Source organism: Physeter macrocephalus, chromosome 15, assembly GCF_002837175.3.
Source record: "Physeter macrocephalus isolate SW-GA chromosome 15, ASM283717v5, whole genome shotgun sequence".
In the NCBI taxonomy this organism is placed as follows: domain Eukaryota; kingdom Metazoa; phylum Chordata; class Mammalia; order Artiodactyla; family Physeteridae; genus Physeter; species Physeter macrocephalus.
The window spans coordinates 67,740,916-67,741,264 of NC_041228.1; positions in this window are offsets into that span (position 1 = coordinate 67,740,916).

The window sequence follows — 349 nt, forward strand, 5'->3', positions numbered from 1 at the left end:
CGGCATGTGGGATCTTCCCGGACCGGGGCACGAACCCGCGTCCCCTACATCGGCAGGCCGACTCCCAACCACTGCGCCACCAGGGAAGCCCACCTTGGACAATTTAACCTTAGTTGCCTCACTTGAAAACTGAGATAAAATCTACATCAAAGGGTAAAAGTTAACATTTGTAAAGATGTAAAAGTGCTGAACTATTAATTCTTATCCTTTTCACTAACACCATCTGCCACTGCCTTTTTTTTTTTAAGTTACAACCAGCATTGTACCTTTATTTATTTATTTATTTATTTATTTATTTATTTATTTATTTATTTATTTATTTATGGCTGTGTTGGGTCTTTGTTGCTGC